This window comes from Polypterus senegalus, chromosome 10, assembly GCF_016835505.1.
Source record: "Polypterus senegalus isolate Bchr_013 chromosome 10, ASM1683550v1, whole genome shotgun sequence".
Taxonomy (NCBI): Eukaryota; Metazoa; Chordata; class Cladistia; order Polypteriformes; family Polypteridae; genus Polypterus; species Polypterus senegalus.
Window position 1 is genome coordinate 109,851,796 of NC_053163.1, and position 14,999 is coordinate 109,866,794.

Here is a 14,999-nt window from a genome sequence, read left to right on the forward strand (position 1 = left end):
ATGATGTTATTTTGGAAGAATTAAGTGGATTCATTTTGTTGACCTAAATGGCCTGTTCTCATTTAGATTATTCTAATGTGAAGTTTGTTTTTATTTCTTTACGTATAGTTTTTTGACATTTTGCTATTGGCAGGAGTTTCAATACCATAGCACAAAATTCAGCCATATCACCAGGCTTTGAATTCCAGTTTTCACTTGGTGAGGCAATGATTCTACCACTGAGCAAACCCACTTTAATCCATGCAGAAAACTCACTAGGATGCTTGAAGAGTACTGTGCTGATTGAACAGTATGAGTTAAATTTGTCAGAAACACAATCATTAGGGCCATGAGAATGTTAAAAAGAAGCACGTCCTGTCCACATCAAGATTCAAACCTTAGACATCAGCTTGGAAATGCAGCCTTAAGTCATTGCATTAATGCAGTTGAGGCTTTCTGACAATGTTTTCATGATTTAACTACGGTTGGAATCAGAACAAATTTATGAGTGGTTAGTGGTTATTACCTTCTTTATGCCTGATTACAATACAGTTAAAGCCCATATTATTTTTGAGCTGTCACATATACGTGAGTGACTATACAACAGATAACAGGAAACAGAATTTTATCCTGTCCAATGAGATACTACAGGTTAGTATTAGAGAGAATCAAACACAGGTTGTGTCAATTAAACACATGTAAGGAAGCACCAGTACACTTGCACAAAACTAACACACAACACTCTGAGACAAGAGAGCATAATGTAAAATAAAAGAGTGCAGCCCAGCTCTTCTGCCATGAACAATGCTGCTAAAAGAACACTATTAATGCACAACCATTTTAATATCACCTTAGATAAAGTAAAACTGCACTTAGTTTCATGTGTAATATTGATATGTTAAAACACACATATACAAATATATTGTTAAACAACTGAACTTACCTTACAGAGAGTGGTAGTTGCTGAGATTTTATAATGACTCCTGGCAAAAGTTTTGGAATCTAAAATGCAACTCACAATAATGCCTTGCCTCAAACGGGATGTATAAGGAGCTACTTCAATGCTTTCTCACAGGCTGTGCCAGCTGTGCATGCTCAGTAGGCTCATACATTGTTAGCGGATGTGTAGGTAATAATTCTTTATGTATATTTTTTTGTTGTATTCCTGTGAGCATTTGCTTCTGTTCTATCGTGTGTAGCCCACCCAATGAGGGTGTGTCTGTGTGGACTGGGCTTTGAACCCAGGTCTCTAGGTTATAAGGCAATGATTCTACTACTGAGCCGAAGAGCCACACCAGCTACTTTGCATCTGACCCACTTTTATGATATATAATAAAGCCCCTTGACAAGGATTTATTTTCCTCAGCAGGATACCAGAAGAGGAGTACTGTGTTGATTAAGCACTACGGGTTAAGTTTGCCAGAAACACATTCATTAGGGACTCCAGATGAGCGGGTCTTTAGCCATGGAAGGGTGATAATAGGCCTCATTGTTAACAGATGAGTGGTAAAATCCTGTCAAACTTAATTTTCAGCAAATGCAATGCAATGCAATGTAAATGACAAGGGATTGTTTAAATATATTTTGTAATTTGTAAGTATGCAAAAATATGTAAAGAAGTTAATTCTTAATGTGAGTTTATTATGTAGCCACATTACAATAAAGTGACAAAGCCTTTCAAAATGTATTTTCTTTAAATAGTGTGTTGCAGATGCAGTACAATTAAGGGAAACTGTGGAAATCAGTAGTACACATGCAAATTACTTCAAAATAAACACATTATTTATATTGTAGCCACCGAAGCGTAAGGCGAAGTCAAGCACAGGTAAAAAGTGCGTTGAAAGGAATCTCTCAGTCTAAAAGTTTGTTTTAAAAATATTTAGTGAAAGTTAAAAGCAAATAATCCACACAAGAATAAAATAAAAAATAGTTACACATGTAGAATAAAAGGCAAAAAAAAGAAAAATTGTATCTTCTCTAAACTTAGCTTTTCTTAAAAAACTAGTTACTTCTGTACTTAAACGTTCTTTACATCTTTCTATACTTAAAGGTTCTTAATCTCTTCTTCTGTACACTATAAGTGTACGGTTCAACACTTAAATATGTGCTGTTTTACAATTTACTTTACACACTCAAAAAACCGTAGGCGTGGGCACGAGCACGTGCCCAGGCAAGGTCACGTGTGTAAGCACGAGCACGGTTTAAAACCGTATGCCTCTACACCTTACACATGGCAAGGCTGTCACTAACTGAAGAATAATGTTTACTTAAAGCTGTTAGAAATGGCAAGAATATACCAATACAATTCTACTTATGGGGGTTATAGGAATCTCCCATAGTTTATGCATTGTTATCTAGTAAAATATTCGTGAATCTTATAGAACTAGGAAAATGGCTCTTACATACAGTGTATGCTGTTACTTTTTATTAAGAATTGTTTCATAATTAGAGCAACTACAGATAGTGCAGACTGTATAAGCACTTTTTTTTTAACTCAAGTCTTCACGCATACAACTTGATTTGCTTGATTAAGCCAAGTTGTAGGTGAGAAGACTTGAGTAAAAAAAAAAAGAAATAAGTACTTATACAGTCTGCACTATCTCCATGAATGTAATCATAGCGTAAAGGCTCTGTGGCCATTGCACACCTTTTCCAGTGATTTTCAGATGCAGACAACATTTACTTAATCTGGTAACACTTTACGTTTTATGCAGTTGTGCTGAGCACCAGTGACAAGCCGTCACGTAGTCTGACATACCCAAAGACTCAGTCCAGCTTGTCTGTGACTTACTTTGACAAAATCAAACAAGTCTACTGACAGCCAACGAGCGCTTGTCCGGAAATTCAATACATGTAATGCTACTATGAGGAATAAGGAACGCCTCTGTCTAATGCCTCATGTTTTATGCAATGCAACAGAGAGGAAAAAAGGGCAGAGAGAGACTGTGACTGAACTTGCCATACCCATAAAGCCTTTGAATGGGCAAGGGCCTTTCAGGAAGCACGATATTGACTGCCAGAAGTAAAAGGGTTAGCCTGCAATACTTTGCAAATAAGAAACTGTGCTGAAAAGTCATTCTGAAATATTCTAATTTATCACACCCTGTGATTTCTAGTCATATAATATGACATACTCAGATGACAAGACCAGCAACTGCAGTCATTAACTTTGACATGCGCTCCGAATGGAAGTATGTAAAGTGGCATATTCTTAAGACTTGACATGAAATTTGAAGGTTAGGATTTGAAATTTACTTGAGACTTACATATACAGACCCATCTCTGGTTCTCTACATGAAGAAGAACTTTCTGAAACTTTATTAAAAGTTTACTCTTAAAAAGTTTTCAGTTGTATCCCCATCATCTTGTTGAAGAACTCTTTTTGATGTAATTAGCTGGGCTCCACTGCACTAAGTCTTCATTTTCAAATAATAATTTTGATGACTTTAATTTTAAAAACCTCTATCAAGTCATGTCTTATTCTACTGTTTCTTTGTAAAGGTTTTAAACCCTTAATTGTTTTATTTAATTTGTCAGTCAAATTATAAATGAATTGATCACAGACACAAACAAGTGGCAAACACTGAGTAGCATTTGTGCTTTTCTTTTCTGTTGACAAGTGTAAAAGTTTAATGCGATCTTAGCTACAATGGTGTCAGGAGTGGGATATTAATATTAAATAGAGGACAGTAAAACAGTGTTTATCGTGTGAGGTTTCTGCAATTCAGTGACTGGGCTGTCCCCAAATAACCATAATGCTAACCAACATATTCATAAGAGGACGATTAATTTAATACTGCACTCCTGTCATCCCTAATTCCCATGGGCTCACCACCTATGGGAGGGTCCAAGAAGGTTGGGTGCAGTGTGAGTTGGGTGGTGGCCGATGGCGGGGTCCTTGGCGGTCTGATCCTCGGCTACAGAAACTGGGTCTTGGGACGTGGAATGTCACCTCTCTGAAGGGGAAGGAGCCTGAGCTAGTGCGAGGTGCGAGGTTCCGGCTAGATATAGTCGGACTCACCTCGACGCACAGCTTGGACTCTGGAACCAATCTCCTTGAGAGGGGCTGGACTCTCTACCACTCTGGAGTTGCCCCGGTGAGAGCGGGCAGGTGTGGGCATACTTATTGCCCCGACTTGGAGCCTGTGCATTGGGGTTTACCCGGTGGGAGAGGGTGGCCTCCCTCCGCCGGGTGGGGAAGGGTCCTGACTGTTGTTTGTGCGTATCGCGAACAGCAGTTTGGAGTACCCACCCTTTTGGAGTCTCTGGAGGGGATGCTAGAGGGCATACCTTCTGGGGATTCCTTCGTTTTGCTGGGAGACTTCAATGCTCACGTGGGCAATGACAGTGAGACCTGGAAGGGTGTGATTGGGAGGAATGGGCCCCCCGATCTGAACCCGAGCGGTGTTTTGTTATTGGACTTCTGTGCTCGTCACGGATTGTCCATAACGAACACCATGTTCAAGCATAAGTGTGTTCATATGTGCACTTGGCACCAGGACACCCTAGACCTCAGTTCGATGATCAACTTTGTGGTCGTGTCGCCGGACTTGCGGCCATATGTCTTGGACACTTTCGGGTGAAGAGAGGGGCGAGCTGTCAACTGATCACCACCTGGTGGTGAGTTGGCCGATGGTGGGGAAGATGCGGTCAGACCTGGTAGGCCCAAGCGTGTTGTGAGGGTCTGCTGGGAGCGGCTGGCAGAGTCCCCTGTCAGAAGTAGCTTCAACTCCCACCTCCGGCAGAACTTCAACCCGTCCCGAGGGAGGTGGGGACATTGAGTCGAATGGGCCATGTTCCGTGCCTCTATTGTTGAGGGGCTGACGGAGCTGTGGCGCAAGGTGGTGGTGCCTGTCGTGGCGGCAATCCCGAACCCGTTGGTGGACACGGCGGTGAGGGATGCTGTCAAGCTGAAGAAGGAGTCCTATAGGACTTTTTGTCCTGTGGGTCTCTGGAGGCAGCTGATAGGTACCGGCAGGCCAAGCGGAATGCGGCCGGTTGTTGCTGAGGCAAAACTTCGGGCATGGGAGGAGTTTGGAGAGGCCATGGAGAGCGACTTTGGACGGCTTCGAGGAGATTCTGGTCCACCGTCCGGCGTCTCAGGAGGGAAGCAGTGCAGTGTCAACACCGTATATGGTGGGGATGGTGCGCTGCTGACCTCACTTCGGGACGTTGTGGGTGGTGGGGAGTACTTGAAGACCTCCTCAATCCCACTAACATGCCTTCCAATGAGGAAGCAGAGCCTGGGGACTCTGAGGTGGGCTCTCCCATCTCTGGGACTGAAGTCACCGAGGTGGTCAAAAACTCCTTGGTGGCAGGGCCCGGGGTGGATGAGATCGCCGGAGTTCCTTAAGGCTCTGGATGTTGTAGGACTGTCTTGGTTGACACGTCTCTGCAACATCGCATGGACATCGGGACAGTGCCTCTGGATTGGCAGACGGGTGGTGGTCCCCTCTTTAAAAGGGGACGGAGGGTGTGTTCCAACTATAGAGGGATCACACTCCTCAGCCTCCCTGGAAAAGTCTATTCGGGGTTCTGGAGAGGAGGGTCCGTCGGATAGTGAACCTCGGATTCAGGAGGAACAGTGTGGTTTTAGTCCTGGTCGCGGAACAGTGGACCAGCTCTTCACCCTTAGCAGAGTCCTGGAGGGTGCATGGGAGTTTGCCCACCAGTCTACATGTGTTTTGTGGACTTGGAAAAGGCATTGACCGTGTCCCTCGGGAATCCTGTGGGGGTGCTCGGGAGTATGGGGTACGGACCCCTGATAAGAGCTGTTCGGTCTCTGTACAACCGGTGTCAGAGCTTGGTCCGCATTGCGGCAGTAAGTCGAGCCCGTTTCCAGTGAGAGTTGGACTCCGCCAGGGCTGCCCTTTGTCACCGATTCTGTTCATAACTTTTATGGACAGAATTTCTAGGCGCAGCCAGGGTGTTGAAGGGGTGCGGTTTGGTGGACTCAGGATTGGGTCACTGCTTTTGCAGATGATGTTGTCCTGTTTGCTTCATCAGGCCGTGATCTTCAGCTCTCTCTGGATCGGTTACAGCTGAGTGTGAAGCGGCTGGGATGAGAATCAGCACCTCCAAATCCGAGACCATGGTCCTCAGCCGGAAAAGGGTGAAGTGCCCTCTCAGGGTTGGGGAGAGATCCTGCCCCAAGTGGAGGAGTTCAAGTATCTGGGGTCTTGTTCACGGTGAGGGAAGAATGGACGTGAGATGACAGGCGGATCGGTGCGGCATCCGCAGTGATGCGGGCTCTGCATCGGTCTGTCGTGGTGAAAAAGGAGCTGAGCCGTAAGGCAAAGCTCTCAATTTACCAGTCGATCTACGTTCCTACCCTCACCTATGGTCATGAGCTATGGGTAGTGACCGAAAGAACGCGATCGTAAATACAAACAGCTGAAATGAGTTTCCTCCGCAGGGTGTCTGGGCTTTCCCTTAAAGATAGGGTAAGAAGCTCAGTCATCTGGGAGGGGCTCAGAGTAGAGCCGCTGCTCCTCCGCATCGAGAGGAGTCAGATGAGGTGGCTCAGGCATCTGATCAGGATGCCTCCTGGACGCCTCCCTGGTGAGGTGTTCGGCACGTCCAACCGGGAGGAGGCCCGGGGAAGACCCAGGACACGCTGGAGGGACTATGTCTCCGGCTGGCCTGGGAGCACGCCTTTGGGATTCTCGGAAGAGCTGGAAGAAGTGGCCAGGGAGAGGGAAGTCTGGGCCTCTCTGCTTAAGCTGCTCTCCCGGCGACCCGAGCTCGGATAAGAGGAAGAGGATGGATGGATGGATGGACTCCTGTCATCTCAATAGACTGACCTTTAGATCTAAAAAGAAAAAAAAAAACACTTTTTACTGCCATACCTTTTAATGCATATTTCCAGTTCATATGCTTGTGTAAATCTAATAATCAATAAACAGGAACAAATAAAAATAACATTGCCCACAGACAGTGATATTTGAGACCATGCATGCTTAACTTAAGGTGACATCCTTCACAAAATATGCACAAATAAACAAACAAGGTGGAAGGTTATCAATTCACTTTCAAAATACATATTCAGATGAAGAAAATGAACAATAATTAATAAATGATGCATTTGATTAGAGGGAGGTTGGCTTTGAAATCACAAATTCATTGTAGTCTAAATCAGCAACTGCATTTGACCCAGGAGCAAGTCTTAAAAATGCTTTATTAAACTAACATGCCTGCTGCAGCAAAAGGATGACCTGCTGTCCAAAGTATTGCTATGGCGGTGGAATTCTTTTATTAAAATAAGAAGTGTAACTGTAGATTAGAATAGTTTTGATGAAAATTGATGTTCAGTCCAAAATAGCTGATACATCAAAGTTCACCGATCTTGTAAAAATATCCATTGGAGCTTTGAATGCCCCCAATTACTACTCTTTATCTTGGAATCTGATCATTTTTGATTGTAGCTATGCTTCTCTGTGTAATGAAAACTTCCTAACATTTGTGTGGAATTTCCCCCTAACCAACCTCTATCTGTGTTCCATGTCCAAGGTGAACATTTTATTTTAAAATAACAGCTGAAATTCACCAAGCTAACACCCTATGCATTTTTGAACATGTTTATCATGTCAGGGGTCCATTTAGTTCAATTTTCTTTTGTCCTGAAATCAGTCTAGTTGAGCTTCTCTGCATTTTCGCTACCACTGACCTTTCTTTTTTGTAATATTGACACCAAAATTACACACGGTATGCATATGAGGGCTCAAAATTGTAGTTTACAGCTTAAGAATAACCTCTCTTGATTTGTACCCAACTTTACATCTCACTGACCTTCATAATGTCTTTATGTGAGCAGTGACAGGTCCATTATTCATGAGCCTGGAGGTTGATGACATGTTCATAGTGGGAGATGGGTGAATTTGGCCATGGGACCCCTGCAGATTTTATTTTTTCTACAGCCTGTTTTTTTTTTCTGTCCTGTTGGATTCTGACCTTACCTTTCTCGTTTGCTACTTATTCTTTATTATTATTGCCTAATCTTCTTTGCTTTTCACTTCATATAACTATATTTTGTCATCTTATAAAGCACTTTGAGCTACATTGCTTGTGTGAAAATGTGCTCTATAAATACATGTTGCTGTTGTTGTTATATATACAAATTTGTATTCTGTACAAATGATAATGCTAGCACTGCTACCACTATTAAGCCTTCTCATGAGTTCTCCTTGAAAGGTGTACATGCAGGATATCTTAATGTATAGTCAAATCTACCATCTTTACTTTGTATATGTAACATTTTACATTCATTTACTTTAAAATTCATCACCTTAAGTCTCAGTTTGTCCAGGCCCTTCAGTAATAATTCTACTGACTTTAGTTTAGTGTTATCAGTTGAAAGTGCCACACAGGATAGATGGGCATCTCGACCAGGAGATGGGGATTGCTGCTTACTGGGACAGGAGGCCCTAAGAGGACAGACAGGCATCCTGAGCAAAAGAGAGAAAGGTACCAGACCCAATATGGACTTCTCAGGTGGATGAACGGGCATTCCGACCATTAAAGAAGATTCCTTACCCAGGAGGGAAGCCCCAGGAAGATGAACAGGCATCCCGAAAAGACATATTTGTAGTATCTTCCCTGGCCAGGATGAAAGCGAAGGACAGGGAAGAGCCAGCTCTAAGGCATGTTCATCCAGAATGCTAGATGGCAGATGTCCTGGGTATCACTGCCCATTTGGACACCAGCAGGGAATGCTGGGATATGAAGTCCAGCAGTGCAGCCCTATGAGGGTGCAAGGGTGCTGCAAGAGGGTGCTGTGGGGAGCACTCCTTGTTTTTGGGAACTTCCATATGACATGGAGGTGCTTCAAATGGGCAAAAGCCCTGGCATTGGAAATACTCCTAGGTCCACAATAAAAGGGACCACACTGCATTGCCCAGGCGAGTCAGAGCTGGGAGGAAGGAAGGCAGGCAACACTCTACTGGAGGAGGGCAGTGCAGTAGAGAGAGAAGAGGAGAGAGGAGAAGAAACAACTTGTTTGTGCTTGTCTTTACAAGCTATTTGTTTAATAAACACCATTTATTTGAATGTGGGACTGTGCTGGTGTGTTCGTGTTTGGGGTTTGGTGCTCACTGGTGCCCCCTAGCCTTCACACAGTAAAATTAAACAGCTTTGTAAGTTAAGTGTTTAGCAAATTTATTGATATAAGTTAAAAAAGAGCAGCAACCCCAGCACTGGCCCAAAGAGACAACATTTTTATGTGGACAGGTGCCTCTGATCATTCTTCCATGTCCATTACTCAAAGGCTACATTACTAAGTCACACAAAATAAGAGCCCATTGTGGTTATACTAGGTGATAAGTAGTAACAAACACTGAATGGAAGAACAGTTCATCAGGAGGCACAATCACACACATACCAAGGGTACTCTTGCTTGGCTGGGTTATAGTCACCAAGAAACCAAATGTGGGAAAATGTGCAAAACTCACCAAAGTGGTGTCTGTCTCCACTGTGCCGCCTACAACTGGGTTCATAGCAGAGTCAAAAAAGGCAAAACCAACTCAAAATATAAAGGAAAACCTGAATGCCTGTATGCTTACAGTATAACAGTAACAAACATCAGAAAGGCTCCATCAGATAAGAACACCAGTACTCCAGACACACTCCACTGACGTGGGAGAGCTGGCTGTAAACTGCACTCGCTTCTCACATGAGAAAGAAGTAAAGTAGGAAACAATTTCAAATCATCTCCGCTAACACATATAAAAAAGAAATGCTCAGCAAGCAAAATCCAGAAAAACTCGACAGCCTGGAGTCTTCTGTTTATTCCTAATGAAGTCATAAGTAGACAGCATCTGTGACAGCTGTCTCTAGCAAGAACTAGATAGATAGATAGATAGATAGATAGATAGATAGATAGATAGATAGGGACTATATAATAGATACGTTCTTTATTGAATTAAAAAATAAAATGAATATTCCAACATGTGAAACTAACTACATGATTAAAATACTTTACAAAGTAAAAAACATCTTCAGCTAGTATACAGTAAATCATAATTTCAGTTATATAAATCAAACGTGACACCTTTACCCTGTCGTCACTGCTGCCTAGCTTTTCACAATTCATAAACAGATTCAAAACATCTAAATTCCAAAATAACAGCTTTGACAAAATTGTCAGAATACTTCACAGTTCCTTTGAACCCCAAACTATCAAATTAACCAAAAAGAAGAGAAAACTAACATCCTATTCAATACCTCCTACTACTCCCTTATTTTCAAAAGATACTTTAAAAATGAATCACACATTCATTTTCAGCTCATTTGAACACAACAACCCTTTAACTCCTCACACATTTTTAAAAACATCCATTGTATACATCAATGTATTAAAAGGTAATTCCATCATTATTCTTGAATGAACATTCAACCTTAAAATCAAAGGAACATCACAAGTCTCTGTTCTACATTGCTTATTATTACAACATTTCAAAAAGGATAATTTTGCCTTACTTAATAGAAAGTGTAGTAACTGAGCCCTATGCCTAGTTTTCTTATTGTATTTAGCACTATAAATCATCATACAATTATTACATATATCCATTTATTTTGCACATAAATCACCAAAAAAGCTGAAGATCTTTTCCAATCTAATGTATTATAAGAATAACCAGAAAATTGTTTCCCTTCCCATTTGTGTGATTAATTATTTTTTTTTAAATAATATGTAGCAATGATGTCAGTAATAGCTCTTCGTTGTAGGTCTGCTGTCCTCTTATTATTTAGGGACTTAGGAAACTCCCTCCTGGCTGGAACCCTCTCACCCTCCACCCCAGATTCTTTCTCTCCAGGGTGTAAATTAATAATTTCTAAGCAATACTGGTAAAACGTCCTTCTTTGAAGGGGGACTAAAACTCATAACTGTTCCCCTATTAAGTGTAATGGTTGAATGTTTTGGGAGTGAGAAAAAAAAACCTAAGGTGGGGCAAATGTCCAAATCAGTCATGCTGATTTGAGTCACTTAGCTTGTGGTAATCTTTAGCCATGTAAAATAAAAAGCACTGAATTATCCTCCACAACAGAAGCTAATGTCGAAGTATCAATAAATGACTTAGTCTTTTCAACATAAATCTGTGCAGTTTCAATAATCAATGTTTAATTAGCAATGAAGCAAAACTATCACTATACAAAAGATGGCATAAAAATTAAATGTTCATCATGTAACCATTCAGAAGTATTAAAGGTTCTCCTAAACACAATATTCGACAATAAGACCCAGTCTTATCTAAACTGATGTTCTGTTGTCAAGATCAGCAACTACATTTGGCAAATATGACAAGAAACCATGACTAGAAGTCACGTAATGTGTTGCTTAGGTCAGCAGTCTTCATTCAGCGTGTTAATTTGGAAGGGCATGCTCATAAAACTAGTTGGTGATAGATAGATAGATAGATAGATAGATAGATAGATAGATAGATAGATAGATAGATAGATAGATAGATAGATAGATAGATCTCAAACTAAACCAAATCATGAGAAATCCTGTAGTTAGTTAAATACAGTCAGCTCTCAGTCATAACACTTCATATTGCCAATACAAGCAGATAGGTTTTTGCATGTTTTTCGATGTTCAGGTGACCTCATCCCTTCCAGATAGTACAAATCACTCTGGGATGTTGAGGAACATGTGGCCAGTATTATATCAGGAAGGAAGCCCCAGGAAGATGAACAGGCAACCTGACTGGACATATTTGTAGTACCTTCCCTGGCCAGGATGAAAGGGAAGGATAGGGAAGAACCAGCTCTAAGGGCTCTTCATTCCCCCAGGATGCTAGATGGCAGCAGCCCTGGACATTGTTGCCCATTTGGGAATGCCAGACATGTAGTCCAGTAGTGCAGGCCTGTGAGGGTCCTCAACCCTTCTAGCTAGTACAAATCACTCTGGAACGTTGAGGAACATGTGGCCAGTATTACGTTAAATAAATCTGGAAGTCTTGGTTTTATTTTATCTTATAATTATTTGGCTTATAGTAGGATCAAACAACCAAACAAACCTATACTGCAAAAAAAGAATGGCAGACACAGAACCGGAAAACAAAGCATCTTTTATTATATATTGATGTGGCCCATCCTTTTCTTAGCCTAGTTCTGCTTCAAGGATAAAAGAACAAACAACAAAAGAGATTTGATTTAAAAAAAACACCTTCTTTTTCAATGGCTTGGCCGCTGAATGTTCTTTGAAAGCATGGTGTACAAGTTAGGAGCATTATGTTTTAGGCTTTCTTCATGATCCACTTTTTGCTCTGAAAAAGCACAATGCTTACTTATAGTTCTTATTTTCTGGCTCAATTTTTGTATCCTTCTTTTTGTCTTTGCTGAACAATGCTTGGTAGGCAATTACCTTGATGACACAGTGGTGAAATGGCTAGTGCTGCTTCCTCACAGCTCTATGAAGGCTCACTCAAATCTGCTAGTCCTGATGTTACTTTGGAGGAATTAGGTGAATAGGATTGGTGAGATTTATTGGGCTGAATGGCCAGTTTTTGTCAAAATTTAATTTAAAAATTTGTTTTAATGCTCTACTCTGAATGTGACAGTAAACAATTTTTACAGTATTGTCTTTTTAAAAAATTGTGTAGCCTAATGGTTAAGGATAAGACTATAAAGCATAAGGATGTAATTTCAACTTCCTTAGGTAAGGCTGAGTAAACTACTTAACCTGCCAAATCTGTAGTTTTGAAAATATGCAAAGTAATTGCATGGTTTGCTTTTAACTTTACAATTTTAATCAATGGATCCTCTCTCTCTAATGTAATGTAATACATTACAAAAGTGTATTATGTCTCCTCCTCCAAGATCTCCTGACATCACCTGAGTATGGCAGGGACTTAAACTCAAGCTGAACTTAGCATTTTGAACAGGCTGTCGACAAAATCTTTCTAGATGAATATGTTAAAATATCAAACAAAAGATAGGACACATGCTGGGTCTGAACACACACACACTGTCACAAGCTGAAAGTGTGAAACATTAGGGTGATAAGGGTGTTCTTTTAATGAGTGTAGCTGAAGGGCATAAAACTGGTATAACATAAAGAGATGATAGTACTTATAAGAAGATGGAAATCCCACGCAGGATTTAGTGGCTAATGCAACAAGACTACCCATTCTGCTGCCCCTCTGCTTCAGTGAGCTTCATAGGCTGCCGAAGGCACCAAACTAGGGATTCAAATACATCAGTCAAGAGAGAACTGAAACAGAGAGAATCCCAGATTTCCCTTCAAGCTCCATATTCGTCAAGCATCTTAATCGCCAATAAAGTGAACATGATCTGCTCATGGATCAAGAGGAACTGTCAAGTGACCTCTGGCCCCATTACAGCAGAACATATTTTCAGACTGCAGGGCCTTCTCGATGCATCATATCTGATGGTTTGATTTATCTCTCCCAGGCACTTTCATTGTTTTACTGCTGAGCAGCCAAAATGATACACTGTGACTCACACATGGGTCACAAAATGACAGGACCCTCATAGCAGAAGCACAGTTTTCCACAGCTAAAGAACATCAAGCAGCTTTACTGACTTGTGTAGAACTCCTTAGCGCTGGGAGTGACACCTGAAGGACAAAAGGTAAGTGAGGTGTCTTCACTCAGACAGCTGGGGTTAAAGTGGGATTTGAACTGAAAGCCTCCTGGTGTCCATCTCTTTACACACAAGGTGTTAGGAAGCATGAAAATCATGATCTGCACTGACCTTTGCACTGCCAGCCTGCAAGTCTAATTGTGGTTTCCTCCCACATTATCAATGATGTGCAGATTCGGTGAACTTGTGAATCATAATTGACCCTGTTTGAGCTTGAGGGTGGATATGTGTGTCTATGTGGCCACAGTGATTTATTGGTGCCCGGCACAGAGTTATTTCTAGCCAGTATAGGCTCTGATCCCCTGAAACCATGAACTGGATTAGGTAGGTTTGAATATGGTACATTAATGAGAAAAATACTTTCTATATATGTGCTGTTTTTTGTGTATTATATACATATGTATATCTGTATGTGTCTAGCAAAAACTCTTCTAAAATACACATAGGGGAGAAGATGAGGCTGACTGAGCTGTAAACTCTCTGCAGTAGATATCTATCTATATCTAGATAGATAGATAGATAGATAGATAGATAGATAGATAGATAGATAGATAGATAGATAGATAGATAGATAGATAGATAGATAGATAGACAAAATGGAATCATTAAAGATATAATCGGTGGGCTAACTATATAGGAGGAGGAGAAGGAGTTAAAAGGCTTTATATACAGAAGGAGTTGGAAGGCTTTTAGTTTTATCTCTGTTACATATTTTTAATTAACAATTTCAATGGTGCAATACCACAAAGTAAAAACAGATAGATTGAAATTATTTGCTAACTGTCCTACGGTAATAAGTATGTAAGTTTAATATGCCACTGTGCTCTGTACAAAAATATTTTATAAATCCACTTTTCTTTCTACTCACATGTACAGCTAACACAAGGCCAGATTTAGCACACAGGAGTTCATCATATAAGAACTGCTAGAAGACAACTGCGAAATGGGCATTTCTGTGTGTCAAAGTCAGCATGAAACTGTATCCTCTGTGCCTTATTTGGGAATTGCATGATTCACCGAAGTGGGGGCCTGCACATGAAGGAAGAGAATAAAGCCTTGGAACATTGCCCGGCACACCTTTGAAGCCAAAGGACAGATGGGAAGATACCGACATCCAACGCAGTGAAGAAAATGGCAGACTCTATACATCGGGCTCCTGAACTGGGTTTTTATTATGGCTTCCTTCGTCAGTTATACAGTGTAAGCCGTCATTAAAGAAAGCTAAGTTATATCTCCTTTATGATTTCTTTCCACCCTATCACTTATACATGCCACAATTAAAAAAGAACTTTTTCCAACAAGGGAGCTAGCTCCCCCTGCTGGAAACACCAATACTGATAGTTCAGGAATACATATAGGGTGATAGGAGTTGGCTGACTAAGCTGGAAACCTCCTGGTCTAATTTTTCTGTTTCATAA